General features: G+C 46.1%; 1 protein-coding gene across 1 annotated transcript in view; it reads right to left on the bottom strand.

Moving 5' to 3' along the window:
• The window catches only part of LOC110125801 (ninein-like protein), a 56,349-nt gene extending 43,551 nt beyond the window's left edge, over window positions 1-12,798 (bottom strand). The window contains exon 1 of the mRNA XM_070471920.1: window positions 12,621-12,798. The gene's annotated coding sequence lies outside the window, so the exon portion shown is untranslated. The remainder of the gene's footprint in view (window positions 1-12,620) is intronic.
• Window positions 12,799-17,477: the final 4,679 nt, after the last annotated feature.

The following is a 17,477-nucleotide window of genomic DNA, read 5'->3' as shown; positions in this document are numbered from 1 at the left end:
ACCTACTCCAGTATTCTTGCTGGGAAAATCCCATGGACAAAGGAGCCTAGCAGGCTACAGTTTATGGGGTTGCAGAGTCAGACACGAATGAAGCAACTGAACGTGCAGGCAATATAAGCAGAGATATGGAAACTCTAATAAAGAAACCAAAATAAATGCCAGAAATCAAAAATACAGTAACAGAAATAAAGAATGCCTTTGATACATTCATCAGTAGACTGGACATGGCTGAGGAAAGAATTCAGTAAGCATTAATTTGTATCACTAGAAACATCTCAAACTAAAAAGCAAAGAGAAAAACTAATGGGGAGGGGGAGAAAAAGGAATAGAATATCCAAGAATTGTGAGACAACTACAAAAGGTGTAATATATGCATAATTGAAATACGAGACAATGAAACAAAGAAATTAACAGAAGAAACATCTGAAGTAATAATGGCTGAGAATTTTCCAAAATTAATGGCAGATCCCAGAGGACACATACAGGAATTTCAGAGAACAACCAATCAGGATATATCCCCAAAGGACTACACCTAGGCTCATCATATTCAAACTGCAGAAAACCAAAGACAAATCCTTAAGGAAAGCCTGAGGGGGGAGAACCACCTCACTCGTAGAGGAACAAAGTAAAGAATAACATCTGTCTTGTCAGAAACCACGAGCAAGAGAATGAAGTAATACATCTGAAGTGTTGAATGAATAAACCACCCACCTATGGTTGTATATCCAAAGAAATTATCCTTCATAAGTGAAGAAGGAATAAAGAATTTCTCAGACAAAAACTGAAGGAATGCATTACCAGGAGACCTACCTTGCAAAAACTGTTGTTCTTCAGAGAAAAGGAAAATAATATATACTAATAGGTCAGAGATTCAGATCAACATTTAAAAAGGGAAAGCATTAGAGAAAGAATAAATGAAGGTAAAATAAAGTGTTTCATTCTTTTTTCTTTCTTTTTTTGTTTTTGGCGACGCCTCATGGCTTGTGGGATCCTAGCTCCTGGACCAGGGATTGAATCCATACCCTCGGCAGTGACAGCAAGGAGTCCTAATCCCCAGTCCACTGGCGAATTCCCTCATGTTTCTTATTATTAACTGATTTTACAACTGTTCAAAATAAAAATGGCAACAATGTGCTGGTGATCATAGCTTATGAATGAGTGAAATGAACGACTGCAACATTATAAGGAACAGGAAGGAGTAATTGGGAATACTCTGTTAAGAGGTACCTGCACTGTCTGTAAAGTGAAAAAGTGTTATTTGAAAGTGGACATAGATTAGTTGCAAATGTATACTGCAAACTCCAGGCCAACCATAAATTTTTTTTTCAAAAGAAGAATTGATATGCTAAGAGAGAAAATGAAATCATATAAAATGCTCATTAAAGTCAGAGAAGACAGGAAAAAAGAGTGGAGCATATTTTAAAAAGGTAACAAAGAATAAGTGCAATGAATGGAAGGTTGCTTTACAAATAGAGTAGATACTAATCTAACTATATCAATAATCACCTTCAATGTGAATGGTCTAAATACACCAGTCAAAAGAGTCTGTTAGAATGGATTAAAAAAATATGACCCAACTATATGCAGTCTACAAGAAACTCATTTTATTTTCATTAAAAAAAAATTAATTGCAGCATGCAGGATTTAGTTCCCTGACCAAGGACCAAACCCTGGCCCACTGCATTGGGAGTCTGGAGTCTTAAATGCTGGTCTACCTAGGAAGTCCCCCTAGGGGGTTATATTACAGGGCCAAAGGCAGAAGATCCTAAAAAATGACCTCTCTCTCCCTTTAAAAACAACAAAAAAAACTGCTTACACAAAAACTGACTCATGTGTGCATGCATATATATGGTTCCAAGAGTTTTAACATGTCACCACAATGAGAACACAGAACAGTTCCACCACCAAAAACACATGCTGACCTCGAATAGTCCTAACACTGCCCATGTTTGCTGACCCCACAGTCTTGCCTTTTCCAGAATGTCATATAAATGGAACCTTACAGCACACAGCCTTTCTGAGCTGACTCTTTCTTTCAGCATCAGTGTAGCTGCACGGATGGTTGTCGTTTCACGGAGGGCAGTGTTCCAAGTGAGGGTTGCCACAGTGGGTCCAATCATTCACCCGATGGACGATGTTAGGACTGTCTTTCTAGAGACAATCTTTTTGATCTTTCTAAAGATCCCCCATGTTGCCACTAAAACTCGGTGCAGCCAAATTAAAAAAAAAAACAACTTCATCCTTCGATTCCAGTTAAAAAAAAAAATCCTGGTGGCAAGGGAATACCAAGATCTGGTACCATCTTAGAATGGAAAAATCAAAGAAATACATATTGAATTTCAATACATTATCCTGCTGCAGGTTTACAAATGCTAAGGCATATATAGCTAGTTTGATCAAACAAAACCACCTCAACTTACTTCGGAGGGTCTGTCATTGACTTCCCAAAGAGTCTCAGCCTTCCTCCCACCTGAGCAACAAAGGTGTGGAACGTGAAGCTGCAATTCCCTTTTGTCCCCACGCAGCCTGTACACGATCTCTGAAGCACTGAACAGGACCAGCCCCAGTAAATGGAGGTGGGTGGGTCACCTCCTCCCTAGATGCCACTGTGGAGGAAATATGTGGGTGCAGATACGTTTCCAGAAACAAATGAGTAACCTACAATTCTCTGTCTGAAGTAAGAGGCGAGAGCACGCTGCAGCCAGCAGCGAGGCAGGCAGAGCAGACCCAAGGGTGTAGGTCCCGGACACTTGTCGTTATAGAAACGCTATTACTGGTCATAGAAGCAGCTAGTTTTATCAGCGTTTGATTCTCTATCGAAGCTAGAAATTCCAGAAAAGACTTCACATAAACTCTTTTGTTTCATTTCCAAAATGTCTGAGATCCCAGTGTTGAGGTGAGTGGGTGTTAGTGTGATGGCTCCTTGCTCACACATTAGTCCAAGAACAGACCAGAATGTTGGCACAAAGAGCCCCCGCTGCTATCTGCAGGGTTCCACACCTGCTGGAGCAATGTCCTCAGGATCCCCAGGAAGACGGGCTGATTCCTACAGGCATGATCTTGCTTTTCTTCACCAGATAAGTAAGCACTTAACAGACACAATCTTGCTAATGTCAACTTAAAAAAACAGTCACAACCTAAAAGTTGAGAGTTACAGGTTTTTGGTGGGAATTTTTAGGACTTCAAGCCTAAAGTAATCTCAAGTATCCCTGGGGGAGGGGGGAGGGTGTCAGGTTATACAGGTTTGCAACAAACAGCAAGTAGTCTGAACATCAAAAGTTATTTTTGTGAATTAAAGAAAACCAGATATCTCAAGGAATTTAGCACTTTTCTACATATGGGAAGATGCAAGAGTCGGGGCCCACTAAAATCATTTCTCTCACATGCATCTCAGCTAACCGGGGTCAGTGTCCTACGTCTTTTCACATCCTGAGTTTCCTCACTGCTCACCTTAGGCAGTGGTGCAGCCTCAAGACAGCCTTACCGCAGGCCTTGTTCTCCTTCCCAGGTGTCCTCAGAGTTCAGAAATTCACATTTGGAGGGCTGGAATTGCTGATGGCTGTGATAGCCTAGTTTACTGATATGGCAGGAAATACTCCATCTCTCACTAGGCAGTAAAGAAACCGGACTGAAACAACTCAAGCAGCAGGTTTCCACCCAGGGTGGGCTGGCTCCACCTCCCTGGCCTGGGGCAGAGGTGGGGAGGCCAGGGCTGACACCCCCACCCACCTCCCAGGGAGGGGCCACTCAGGGTGTTCTGGTCAGAGACCCCACTGAACACCCATCCCACCAGCCACATAGAGGAGCAGTGGCGGGACTGGAAGAAACAACCAAGAGGTGTGCTTTCATATCCAAAGAGAAAGGCAGGAGGAAGCCTAAAATTTTTCATAGAATGCTACGTGAAAGTTCCTAACTGCCCAGGAAAAAACTAGAAGCCTAACCAGAGGGAACAGCTCAGGACACCAGGTGTAGTTTGTTTTTGGTCGCACAGCACAGCAGGAAGGATCTCAGTTCCTCAACCAGGCAGGGATGGCACCCATGCCCCCTGCATTGGAAGCAGAGTCTTAACCAATGGACCGCCAGGGAAGTCACCAGCTGGATGCTTTCAACAGCAGTGAAACCGACAGACCTGTAAACTGCATCATCGCACAAACCTCATCTTTAAAAATAAAAAAAAACAAACTACAGAAATTAGCAGAACAAAGCAGAAATCTAGCACACATTTCAACTCCACATGATGCTTTCCTCCACAGAGGAGGCAATGAGGACAGAACCTGCAAGGTAATGAGAGCATCCTGGTGAATATATTCTTTCCTTAAAGTTAATCTGTGTTTATCATTTTTTGAAATGTTTGCATATTTTGCCATTCTGAGTAGTTTCTCTTTGTAGGCTAACTGCTGCAATTTATTTTTATTCAGTCACGTGACCTTAAAGGCTGAGAGAGAAAAAGGAAAAAGGGCTCCAGGAGATTTTCTTAAAGCCCGGCTCCCAGCAGTGCAGGCACTGGAGTCTACTCTCGGTGTACAGTCAGAGCCACAGGAGAGATGTCTCGACCTTTGACACCTCCACAGGATGCTCGCTCTTGCTAAATAAACTTTTGATGATACAAAACTAGTATTTCTTGAGCACTCATCTTTTAATGGGCACATTCCTAAAACCGAGGAATTTAGCCTTGTGAGGGAGGTGCCATTATCACCCATATATATATGTATGTATGTATGTATGTATGTATGTATATACATTATCACCCTTATATTAAAAGCAAGGAAACCAAGGCATAGAGGTTAGGTAATTTGCTCAAAGTCACACAGTTGGTAAGTGAACACATACTGAGGTCTAACTACACAGAACTACCAACCTTTAAATCCTGCCTCATGCCTACCGATAGCATATAAACCCACAAAGCAGATTTAAATACAAAAAAAAAAAAAAAAATTTTTCCATAAATAAGTTCAGGAATCTGAAATCCAGAATATATGAGAAAACATCCTTCGAGCTCTAAACCAAACCAAGAAAGTCCTAATGTTACGCAAGAATTTTATATCAGGAAACCTAATTATAAGGAAAGAACATTAACTTGGATAGTCCCCCAAATTAAAAGCATTACTTTAACCAAACACTCTGTGTCCCAGTCCATTTCTATTCATCTGTTAAGAAACTTCCCCTTTGCCAGAACCTTTCTCATTTTGTGTTGGCAATAAAGAACACAAGAGAATAAAACAACAAAGACTACAAAATCTATTTAGAAAACCCTAGGACAATTTGCCCCTGCCCAGTGTTATCCAACTTCTTTTTTTTTCCCCCATTTATTTTTATTAGTTGGAGGCTAATTACTTTACAATATTCTTAAATTCCAGCCAAGCCGTTAGGAGCCTAAAGGCAAATCACACAAAACTGCTGATCTTCTTTGTTCTCTACACTTATTTAAAAGTACGCAGAATTCAGCAAAACTCAGAAACCCTGGGTTTCTCCTTCTGAAGAATGAGCCTGCTGTGAAGGTCACTGTCAACACCAACACTTCCGTGGCCCCAAAGCAGACTCAGAGATGCCAAGACGTGGGCTTCCCTGGTGGCTCAGCAGTAAAGAATCCCCTAGCAACATGGGTTCCATCCCTGATTCGGGAAGATCCCTCATGCAGAAGAACAACTAAGCCCGCCCACATACCAGAACTACTGAAGCCTGCACGCCCCAGAGCCTGTGCATAAGAGAAGTCACCGCAATGAGAAGCCTGCACGCTGCAACTAGAGAAAAAGGCCACGCAGCGACAAAGACCCAGCACAGCCGGAAACAAACAAATAAATCAAATTATTGTAAAAAAAAAAATGCCAAGAAGTAATCACCCAAAATGTAGACAAAACACAGCAGTGAAGAAAACAGGTCATGGGGGAAAAAAAATCACTGTATTTTGCTATTGCAGTTGTTTGAAGTCCATGCCAAACAAAACAGTAAAGTGTTACCATCCTGAGCTGATGCAGGTTACTAAATCAAATGGTGCTAAAAAGATTCAGATGAAGCCATTCCCAAGTCTGACACATGAACAGTTCAAGACTAGTGAGACAATACGATGCCACGCAAGTTCCAGTGACACTCACCAGTGGCCCCAGGGTGGAAAGGACCCAGTTCTATAAAACGGCCCTGCTCCTGGCGGCGCCTGCCAGCATCCAGTGTAAAGCCAACACCACCCTGACTCACCCAGGAACCGGACTCCGTAGGAGAAAGAAGCCCGGGACGAAGTGCTGGGAGTCAAGGCTGTCCATACCCCTGCCCTCACTGACATGGGAGCTCAGAGCAGCTCTGCTTCGTGGGAGCTGACTTTGATGCCGTAAAAGTCTTCCTAAAATGCTCTCCTGTTTTAAGTCACAGGATTTCTGAGTTTTATGGTTACTGAACTTGCTTGTCCATTATCTTGATAGACTTGGGGGAAATATCCTCATTTGACAAATGGGGGAAACAAGGCACAGATATTTGGAGCCCAAAGACAAAAACTAGGCAGTCTAAAAGCAGCCTGTGTCCCAGGTGAGACCGGGAAGCACCCACACCCCATCTCTGTAAGCACTGACGGGTCCCTGAGCTCCTCTCAGGGGCCCATTTTGAGCCAACTCTGGCTAAAAGTCAGGTTCCACTGCGAGACAAGAACCCCAGAGGAAGAGCAGTTTGGGGGCAGAGGTGAAGACAGAAATCCAGCCTGGAATGTGTTGAGTCTGAAATATCTAGCAGGCACAGAGGTGGAAATGAGCAAAGGCAGCTAGATATCTGGCCTGGGGCAAAGACACTAGCTGAGTAAAACTTCCTGTGAGCAAAACTCGACACACAGAGCTCCTCAAAGCACCATCTTCTTTTCCCCACCTCTTCAAACAACATAGCCAGGGGGAACATCTTACTGTCTGAGCCGCCAGGGGAGCCCAGAGAGAATACCACATTTCATCAAACCCAAGGTGCCCCTGATGCTAAGCCAAAGGACAAAGGAAAACTGCTGTCAAAACTTGACACGATGAATTCTAAGACAGCGTTGATCATAAGATGCGCCCGCAAGGACTTCCCTAGTGATCCAGTGGATTAGAATCTGCCTGCCAATGCAGGGGACACATATTCAATCCCTGAGCTGGGAAGATCTGACGTGCCATGGAGCAACTAAGCCCCTGTGCCACAAGCACCGCGCCCAAGTGCTGCAATCACTGAAGCCTGTGCGCCTAGAGCCTGTGCTCCACGACCGGAGCAGCCACTGCAGTGAGGCGCCCGCGCACCACAGTGAAGAGCCCGGCCTCACGCGCCTCAACTAGAGAAAGCAGGCGTGCAGCAACGGAGACCCAGCACAGCAATAACAATTAAAAAAAAAATTCAACCCAAATTCAGAGAAGTGAGAAGATGAAAAAAATGCCATCTTAGAAAAGATGAAATACTGTAAGCTTTTATCAGTGGCAGATTTTTACATTGCAGTGAATCCAGGGCAGACATTTGTTTTTGTAACTTTTTATTCTGATGTACTTTCAAATGCATAGAGAAGTTGCAAGAACAGTACAAAGAATTCACCAACATTCTTTGCCTAGCTAACTTCACCAGTGACTTGCTTTCACTTTGCCCCATTGATCATATGTCCATATGATCATTGTCCATATGATCATTTTCTTCCCTCCCCCTTTCCCCATGAAGTTTTAGACTATGTGCTGTCTTATCCTTAAATATAGAGTTGGCAGAAAGTTTGTTCAGGCTTTTCACAAGATGTAACAGAAAACCCGAAGTGAACTTTTTGTCAACCCCTGCTTCCATATGTATTTACAAACACAAGGACATGGTCACAGCACAGTTATCTGACTCAGGAAACGTGATATTGCTAGCATACTATTGGCTCATCCACCTTCACACTCAAATTTTGCCCACTGACCCAATAATGTCCTTTACAGCTACCCGCCCCCCAATCCAGTCCACAGTTAAGCACTGCATATAGTTCTCAGACCCCTTAGCACTCTTTCAACTGGAATAGTTCCTCAGTCTTTCTTTGTGTTTCTTGACCCTGAAAGTTTAAGAGTACAGAGGTCAGGGCTTCCCTGATGGCTCAGTGGTAAAGAATTCGCCTGCCAATGCAGGTTCCATCACTGATCCAGGAAGATCCCACGTGCGCTGGAGCAACTGAGCCCGTGCTCCACAAGCCGAGCCCACACGCAGCAGCCGCCGAAGCGTGCACGTCCTCGAGCCCGTGCTCTGCGGAGAGGCCACTGCAGTGAGAAGCCTGCGCGCCGCAACCAGAGAGTAGCCTCCACTTGCCCCAACTAGAGAAAAGCCCGAGCAGCAACCGAAGACCCAGCATACCCAGAAAAGAGGCCAGAGGCCAGTTACTTTGTAGAATGTGACTCAAATGTAGTTTGTCTCCCAGAGGAGATTCAGGTTACCACAGCAATACCCCAGGCAAGGTGGTGTCCTTCTCTGCACCTCTGATCGGGAGGTTATCTGGGACCGTAACGTTGATCAGTCAACTTAGCTACGGGGCATCCACAGCAGGGCAGTCAACGCCTTATTTTGTGTGTTCAACTTGAAACAATGAGTATTCAAAAAGAATTAAAAATGTATCAAGAACTGCTTGATTTTGAAGTCACACTTCTGCATGTAACTACCAGCTATGTTTTTACTTTTTTGCCACAGAGCAGGACAGACTAAGTCTAATAAATTATGTAGAACCTTGCAAACGACCTGTTAGAGCGCGACCAGCAGCGAGCATAGGTCACTGATGCAGACAGTGGCCCAGTCCAGGGGCAAACTCGCCCTGTCCCTTTCTTCATCTAGGTCCTCAGACAGCAGCGGCTTTCTCGGGAGCCAAACCACGGAATCAGTCACCTGGGTCCAGGGGCCTCAGTGATGGCTGCAGTCAGCAGTATCACGCCCTCCCTGTTATCACAGTGTGAGGGGAGGAGTCTGGTCTGTCCCCGGCTCTGTGGTCCGGCCCCAGCTGGAGAACCGGTGACGCTGCCCACTTTTACTTGGCTTTGCCCACTTCCGGGAACGCAGCCGGAAGCCGAGAGGCCAGGTGGCTGGACCGGGCGGTGCCTCGGGCCCCCTGAGCACAGGGAGGGTGGAGATGCTCCAGGTACACGGAGCTCTCCCTGGGGTATGACAGTCTGCTCATCAAACTGTCCACTGAGCAGACCGTCTTGTTGGTTGTTAGAGAATCTACAACCGTTTACAAAATTCCTGTGCCCTGAAGTGAGAGAGAGAAGGTCGCTCAGTCGTGTCCAACTTTTTGCGACTCCGTGGACTGTAGCCTGCCAGGCTCCTCTGTCCATGGAATTCTCCAAGCCAGAACACTAGAGTGGGCAGTGGTTCCCTTCTCCAGGGGATCCTCCCAATCTAGCGATCAAACCCAGGTCTCCCGCATTGCAGGCAGATTCTTTACCGTCTGAGCCACCAAGGAAACCCGTGTGCCCTGAAACTGAACTCCAAATCTGTGAGTATTTTATTACATGATGTGATGTTGGCTGTTAAATTCACTCCATCTGTGACCCTGAGAGCAACCCCACCACCGGGTGTGAACCACACTCCTACACTCCAGCTCTTTTGTTACTATTGTTAGTTGTTATTGTTACTTCTGAGGACATGCATATCTAAGAGGATCACAGAATGCAAGGCCAGCTTATTAAGCCATCCACACTCTTGTTCACAGATGGAATTTGGTTGAGAGTTCCTCTCTTGTCCCGCACTTAGGATGACTAGACAGATCATGTTAGTCACAGCTTCATGGGTTTTTTTTTTTTTCTTTCTGGTTTTCAGTCACCAACACTGAAAAACCCTCATTTTCTTTCTAATGTAAAGAAACAACTTTATCACTGAGGCAGTGAAGTACTAGTCTTCGAGAAGGGAACCACAGTATGGCCAGCTCAGCAGACTACTGTGAGTGCCAGCCAAAGGAATTTACCCCGAAGCAATGAGAAGAGAGCCTGGCCCACAGTGAGTGCTTAGCCACAATTTAAACACAGATCACCAAGAGAATCGGCTCCATTTCTGACAGTAGCTCAGCGCTGCGTGGGGTCCAGGTACCAGGAACACACCACCTGTGCAGTGAGCCACACAAGCCTGCCCAAAGCCTGCACCTCAGCCCTCAAGTCTAAGGAAGGGCCATCCAGAGTTGAGAAAGAAAAGTGCAACTATCAGAGCAGATGCAAACTCCAACTTCCACCAAGAAACTAAAAATACAGAATGCCCACAAGAACCCCTTGGTCCCATGGTTCACAAACCAAACAGTGCTGACAGTCAGAACCCTTTGGTGGAGAGGTCTCACCAGGGGGCTCAAGGTCACCTCGGGGACGGGAAAGGAAAACCTTCTGCTACCACCACCGGCCAAATAGCTCCAGGTAGAGTTTGGCCTCCTGCTTGTGATTAACCAAATTGCTGGCCTTGAGCCTGAATTCCTAATTCAAACTTGAAGCCAAGGACTAAGCTAAGTTCAAACCTAAAGTCCAGTTACAGCTACTGCCACTCAACTTTTTAGGGAATGACCTGGGGATAAGACGGGAAAGTGGCCTGGCACCGGAAACACTCTTCCAAGTTTGAGGGCACTATTCCTTCAGTCAGAAGCTATGCCACGCACCTGACTCCACCTCTGAAACTTCTACTTCAAGGCACGCCAGACACTGTTTTTGCCTCCTTCTTCTAGACCTATCTTGAGTCAGGGAAGGAGAGAGATGTTCAGCAACTGCCTGTTTGTGGCAAGATCCAAAGCTAAGTGTCCAACGTAGAAAGAACATGGACAGAGGGATCTATCACATGCCCCAAACACCACATGCACCATCTTAAAAAAAAAAAAAAAGAAAGAAACCAGCCAGTAACCAGCACCTAAAGCCACTCACCATAAAAGGGCAGGATCTGAACACCTGGAATACTCACAGTTAGAACTCTGCAACTCTTCTGTTACTCTATTTCCCACCACCAGATGTTCGTAAGGACTCAAGACACAGAATCAAACTACACTAAGTCCCCTACACATGAACGAACTCCATTCCAAGAGCATGTCCTTAAAGCCAATTTGTTCATAAGTCCAACAAGGTTAGCACTGGTACCCAACTAACAAAATCAGCTATATAGTACTGTACTATAGTTGGTTTATAATACTTCTCACACAAATGAAACAAACACAAAAAAATAAAGGAAAAAATTTAATGTTACAGCACAGTACCTTGAAAAACTACAGTATAATAGCTAGCACACAGGGGCTGGCATGGAGTGAATAGGCAAGAAGAGTTACAGACTGAAGGAGGTGGGAGATGGTAGAGCTGAAGGATCATCAGCAACAGATGGAGGACAACCTGCAATTTCACTCCTGCCTGATGGTGATGGGACGCACATTTGCATCTTTGAAAGTTCACAACTTGAAGGTTCATATGTAAGGGTACTACTGTAACACTAAAGGATGAATCCCCAGCATGTTGTACACAATGACACAGTTCATCCACTTCCAAGCAGCCCTGCAAACCGCAATGTCTGGGGTAAACATGAGCTCGAGAAAAACAGCTATCCATCAAAGTTTATATAAACTCCTCAACTGAACAGGATTCTCTGGTGGTCCTACGGTTAGGATTCCAGGAAGGTGGCACAGGTTGGATCCTTGGTCAGGGGAACTCAAATCCCACAAGCAGAGTGGCCAAAAAGAAAAGGTAAATAAGATAAATTCCTCAATTAAAAAATGTTAAAACCCTAACTTTTTGATAAACTATTCTCCTAGTTTGATGATGTAAAATGCTTTGGAGATGTAAGGTGCTTTGCAGATGGCTTGTTATTTTACCATTCTGCAAAACCGATTGTCTGTTTTAATTGAACCTGAATGAAAATCTCAGCAGCAGCCCCTCAAGAGCAGTTTACCGTCGCTCGGTCCTATTGACAGTGCTGGCGGTGGGACCGCGAGCATCACTCGACCCTCCAGCCTGGACCATCACAAGACCACTGGCTCCCCAGTTCTTGCCCCCAACCCCCCCTCCCTTGCACCACCACCCCCGGGGCCGTTCCACAGCTCGGCCTAAGTCTCCAGGAGCAAAAAAGGAACCGAGCGACCTTCCTCACTTCCATCTTGTGCAAATACACAGCTCAACACGGAGTTTCCAGTTATCAGTACGATTTATGGGATCCGCGACTGAGCGCACTGGCGGGAGGAAAGCCGCGCTTCTGCAAAAACTACTCACAGCAGACAAAACTCATAACAGACTTTTCCGCCCCAGAGCGTGAGTCCTTATTTCTAACAATTTTTCCAAGTGCAAACTCGTAATACAGCAAAAGGAAGCAGGTAGGAAGCAGAGCTTCTGCACAATGAGGTGATCTTACTCAGAGCTCATCCCAAGCAGTAACTGGACGCCAGCAGCCGCATAGAGAACCGGCCCGGCCGCCTCAGGACCCCAGCCGATCGCCCGCTGGCCACCTGAGCCAAGGTCCCGGAGCGCCAACCCAGACGCGACCCGCGAGAGGGCCTGGCTCTACCGAAGCCGCCCGGCGGCCCAGGGTCTCGAGGGAAGCGAGTTCCCTCTGGACTGCCTCAGGTGCCCCCAGGCCCGGGGGCAGAGCGAGGTGAGGGGCCCCGGCCCGCGGTCCCACCGCCCGCCACTGTACGCCCCCGAGTGCGTGATCACCCCCGGCGCCCGGCTCACCTGGCCTGGGGCGTCTCGGGTCCCGCCCGCGCGGGAACAGGCCAAGGGCGCGGGCGTGCGCTCCGCTCCTACCCGTGTCTCGCCACCGCTCTTTGTGTCTGGAGGCCCCGGAGCCGGCTCTCCTCCCCGCCTGCAGGCGCGGAGGCTGCTCCCGGCGCTCGGGGCACAGAGGGCCGAGCCCTGGGCGGGACCAGGGGGGGCGGAGCCTGAGCCGGGGGCGGGCTCCAACTTAGAGGCGGAGCCGGAGGGGCGCGGCGGGGCGGAGAGGCGGGGCCAGACACCGCGGGACCCTGCGCGGCGCTGCAAAGCCAGGGGCGGGGCCTCCTCAAGGGGGCCGGGGGCGTGGCCCGTGCCGAGTGGGTGGGGTCGATGGGCGGGCTCGCAGTGGGTGGGGCCCCGTCTGGAGTCGGCTGGGTGGGGATCCTAAGGGACGAGGGGGCTACGTGTTGCCCCGGGAACGTCTTGGGAAACTTTAGAGCCTCAAGGGATGAACCCAGGGGCTGACCTTGCTGATCTCTGTGAGCAATGCACCCCTGTTCTCAGGTCTCGGTCTAGCATCCTCTTTTGGAAGCAAGCCAGGCAACACACCCCAAACCCAAGCTGAGCACCATGCTCTGCTGCTGAGTGATGCCAGAGCCTTTACGCTGTGCCTGTGACCTTTCCCAGACGGGGAGGGACCAGCAGAAAGTCACGCCATGCCAAGGTGGTCAAGCTGCCAAGACCCTGGTCGATTCCAGTTGATGGAAATTCCCCTAAATTCCCAAGGGTGCGTGCTGCCAGAGTGAAGACTGTCTTTCCTCTCCTGTTCCTTACTCTGCTTGCTTGGGTTCACTCTCACTCACCAGTTGGAGAATAAATTTGATGTCAAATGATGCTAGTGGAGGTGACAGAATCTCAGCTGAGGTATTTAAAATCTTAAAAGATGATCCTGTTAAAGTGCTGCACTCCTTATGTCAGCAAATTAGGAAACCTCAGCACTGGCCACAGGACTGGAAAAGGTCAGTTTTCAGTTCAATTCCAAAAGGGGCAATGCCAAAGAATGTTCAAACTAATGTACAATTGCATTCATTTCATATGCTAGCAAGGTTATGCTCAAAATCCTTCAAGTTAGGTTTCAGCAGTATATGAACTGAGAACTTTCAAATGTACAAGCTCAGTTTAGAAAAGACAGAGGAACCAGGGATCAAATTGCCAACATTTGCTGGATCATGGAAAAATTGAGAGAATTCCCCCAAAAATCTACTTCTGTATTACTGACTACGTTAAAACCTTTGACTGTGTGGATCACAACAAACTGTGGAAAATTCTTCAAGAGATGGGAATACTAGACCACCTTTCTTGTCTCCTGGGAAACTTGTATGTGGGTCAAGAAGCAACAGAACTGGACATGGAACAATGGACTGGTTCAAAAGTGGGAAAGGAGTAGGTCCAGGGTGTTTAAGGTCTTATTATTTAACTTATTTAACTTATATGCAGAGTACATCATGCAAAATGCCAGGAGAAATATCAACAACCTCAGATATGCAATGATACCACTCTAATGGCAGAAAGCAAAGAGGAACTAAAGAGCCTCTTTATAAGTGTGAAAGAGGAGTGAAAAAGCTGGCTTGAAATTCAGTGTTTAAAAAACTAAGATCATGGCATCCGGTCCCATCACCGCATGGCAAATAGAAGGAAAAAAGTGGAAGCAGTGACAGATTGTATTTTCCTTTGCCCCAATCCCAAAAAGGGCAGTACCAAAGGATGTTCAAACTACTGCACAGTTGCACTCATTTCACATGCTAGTTATGTTCAGAATCCTTCAAGTTGGGCTTCAAAAGTGTGTGAACCGAGAACTTTCAACTGTTCAAGCTGGATTTAGAAAAGGCAAAGGAACCAGAGATCAAATTGCCAACATCTGCTGGCTCATGGAAAAACCTAGAGAATTCCAGAAAAACATCACTTCTGCTTCATTGACTATGCTAAAGCCTTTGTGTTCAGTTCAGTTCAGTCGCTCAGTCATGTCCGACTCTGCGACCCCATGAATTGCAGCATGCCAGGCCTCCCTGTCCATCACAAACTCCCGGAGTTTACTCAAACTCATGTCCATTGAGTTGGTGATGCCATCCAGCCATCTCATCCTCTGTCATCCCCTTCTCCTCCTGCCCCCAATCCCTCTCAACATCAGGGTCTTTTCCAATGAGTCAACTCTTCGCATGAGGTGGCCAAAGTATTGGAGTTTCAGCTTCAGCATCAGTCCTTCCAATGAACACCCAGGACTGATCTCCTTCAGGATGGACTGGTTAGATCTCCTTGCAGTCCTTGACTGTGTAGACACAACAAACTGTGGAAAATTCTTAAAGAGATGGGAATACCAGACCATCTTACCTGCCTCCTGCGAAACCTGTATGCAGCTCAAGAACCAACAGTTAGAACTGCACATGGAACAGTGGACTGGTTAAAAATTGGGGAAGGAGTATGTCAAAGCTGTATATATAATGGATATAATTTGAGCAAACTCTGGGAGGACAGAGGAGCCTGGCATGCTGCAGTCCATGGGGTCACAAAGAGCTGGACATGACTTAGTGACTGAATAACAACAACAACAACATGGGAATCACAGTGCCGTATACTGGCTGTTTGTGAACCACCCAGTCATTTAACCTTTGGTTTCCTCAGTCTCCTCAAATGTAAATCAGAAATTTTAAAAATAATCACTGGACAAGCATGTGTGCTAAGTCATATCTGACTCTTTGGGACCCCATGAACTGTATCCCGCCAGGCTCCTCTGTCCATGGAATTTTCAAGCAAGGATACTGGAGTGGATTGTCATTTCCTCCTACAGGGGATTTTCTTGACCCAGGGATTGAACCTGAGTCTCTTCTGTCTCCAAATTGGCAGGCAGATTCTTTACCAGTGCACCACCTAGGAAGCCCAAGAAGCACGTATCACGTTTAAATGAGCTAATCAGTGGCTACTTACCTAAGGGAGGCAGGGAGACCAGGAATCCTCCATCTTGGATATTTAAAAATTAAATGCTAGTGGGAGGACTTCTCTGGTGGTCCAGTGGTTAAGAAGCCACCTTACACTGCTGGGGGTGACTGGGTCCATCCCTGGCTAGGGAGTTAAGATCCCACAGGGGTGAGGCCTGCAACTACTGAGCCTACACATTGCAACTGCAGGGAAGCCCATGGACAGCCTGAGTGCTGCAACAAAGATGCGGCAACTAAGATAAAACACAGCTTAAATAAATAAATAAAATTAGATGTCTTAAATATGTAAGTAAATAAATGCCAATGGGTATGTCTTACTGTAACTGAAAGTGGGAGTCTTGCTGCTTGCTGCTCAAACACCAGTAAAGAGGCAAGGTTAGTGGAAAGGAAAGTTTGCTTTATTTCAGATGCTGGCAACCCATGGTGGGGAGTAGAAAGCAGATTCCTGTCCAAAAACTGACTCCCCACATCCACATGGCTCTCCTACTTTAAAATTTTTTATTTTGAATTAGCATTATATTTATAGAAAACTTGCAAAAATAGTACAAAGAGTTTCCATATACTTCTCACCCAGGTTCCCCTAAAATTAACATCTAATACAATCATGGTTAACAGAACCAGGAATTTAACATCTGTACATTACTATTAACTAAAGGCCATATTCAAAAAATCAGAAACATTTCCAGCTTATCTTGCTTAGGTGGAAGATGAAGTTGAAACATTTCCCAACACTTTAGGGAGAAATAAGGTGTTCTGTTCTCACCATTACTTGCTGGTGGAATATTGATTGAAATTGTTTTACAAACTGAGTATTGTCTAAATTTAACCAGAAATTGGGCTCAGAGGTAGATTCCAGTGCTTTCTTTTAGAAAGATATTACCTTATCCACAGTCTGGATTTAAAAGAAAAACTAACCCCAAATTCTATTGGTTAGTTTGTAATCTTGTCCTATGAGAAATACTTTCAGTTTCTCTGTCTCGAGAGCATGCTTAATGTCTGGATAGACTAGTGATGCAAGGGGCTTCCCAGGTGGTGCTAGTGGTAAAGAACCCACTTGCCAATGCAGGAGACGTAAGAGATGAGGGTTCAATCATTGGGTCGGAAAGATCCCCTGAAGGGCATGGCAACCCCCTCCAGTATTCTCACCTGGAGAATCCCATGGACAGAGGAGCCTGGCAGGCTACAGTCCATAGGATCACAAAGAGTTGGACATGACTGAAGAGACCTAGCATGCATGCACAATGATGCAAGAGAAAGAACATTCAGGACATGTTGGGAGGGGATCAGCGTAACCTTAAGGTATGAGAGGGAGAAACTAGGGCTCTAGAGTTCTGAAGACCACTCACAACATAAGATGCACCTTATCAGGTTACACCCAAAGCCGGCACCTCCCGATGTTTCTCCTCCAATCTCTGTGTTGTGACAAATGACACACATCCCATAACTATGTATTCCTTGACTCAAGACTTTGATGGCCCCACATTTAATAGGCAGAGGAATCTAGGTTCACAAACCCTAGTCCAGGATTGTTCAGACATCCCAGTGCACCTTTCCAGCTTCCTTCTTTTGTCTCATGAAGCCCTGGCTCCAGCAAAGCCTTGTACTGGCTGCCTCTTGAGAGTGCCCTTGGCACTTCTGCCTTCGTGTTTTTGACATGCAAGGCTTCTATCTGCTTGAGTCAATCCATTCATCAAGGTTGCACTCCAGTCTGATCACTTTGGAGAAGACACCCTCAGGACCGTCTGTCCAAGTCATCCAGTAACAGTCCTCTTCTGCTTTGTGCCAATCATTCTGGGGTCCTGATCTGTTATTTATATCACTATCTGAAGTTCCACTGCTAAGTCTTTGTTGTTTGAGTCCCACCAAGGTTATAGCTATAGCTGTA

The sequence above is a fragment of the Odocoileus virginianus genome, chromosome 9, assembly GCF_023699985.2.
Source record: "Odocoileus virginianus isolate 20LAN1187 ecotype Illinois chromosome 9, Ovbor_1.2, whole genome shotgun sequence".
In the NCBI taxonomy this organism is placed as follows: Eukaryota; Metazoa; Chordata; class Mammalia; order Artiodactyla; family Cervidae; genus Odocoileus; species Odocoileus virginianus.
Note: the sequence above shows the minus strand (reverse complement) of the source record. Positions and strands in the feature narration are given on the sequence as shown.